Here is an 886-nt window from a genome sequence, read left to right as displayed (position 1 = left end):
TATTCATATGCCAATATTATGTATGTTTCTTTTGCATTTTTTAACATATTTTATTATTTCACATTGTGCTAGATATTTCCCTTCCTTGTCAACACCAATTTCAGACTGAAATGTGGTGTGCTGTGTGTTTTCTTAATGAGAGAAGAGTGTGCCTTTCTCTACAGTCTATCTTTAGAAATCACCCTCTGTTTTAGAGGTTCCTTTGAGGAACCGCCCCTTTCCCAACAAAGTGTTAGAGGGTTTGCTAACCACAATTTTTTACCCAAATGAATGTTCTTATTGTGCAACAGGATGGATGGCACGTACCCTTGCACTCTTTTCCCTGCTTCCTCCTAACTTTTGAACCTACTTTTGACCAATTTCTGGCCTGTTATTCCAGAAGGGAAGCAGACACTGTGATACCACCCCCTTCTCTTGCTGCAGCTTCCTGGCATCTGGGCAGAGGAACAAGGCTCTGGTGTTGCTCACCACCAAGGAACGAGTGCTGAGTGGGCTCCACATTCTGTAGACACCAGTGAGCCCACATGAAGGCGCTAAGAGCAGCCCAGCCAGCTCTGCTGGAGACTGCACTTGCTGAGGTGAAGCTTCCCACTGCTTTCCTGAAGGAAATCCTGGCCTCTGCCATGCTTTCTGGCCAGGGCAGCCAAGCTGGCAGGCAGGGATGAGCCAGGAGCTGCCCTGTGTGCAGCAGCAGCTCCAGTTCTGTGCCAGCTGCAGCCCCAACGCTTCTCCTTCCTCCTGTCTTGTGGTTAGCACAGCACCAAGCTCACCTCAGCCTGAGCACAGCCTGTGCAGCATTCCCTCCTTCAGAGCAAAGCCTTAATGTGCTGCTTCTGGTGGCACTTCCTTGCTCTGCTTCAGGACAAAGTCACTCTGAAACAGCAGA

The sequence above is a fragment of the Melospiza georgiana genome, chromosome 13 (assembly GCF_028018845.1).
Source record: "Melospiza georgiana isolate bMelGeo1 chromosome 13, bMelGeo1.pri, whole genome shotgun sequence".
NCBI classification, from domain to species: Eukaryota; Metazoa; Chordata; class Aves; order Passeriformes; family Passerellidae; genus Melospiza; species Melospiza georgiana.
Note: the sequence above shows the minus strand (reverse complement) of the source record.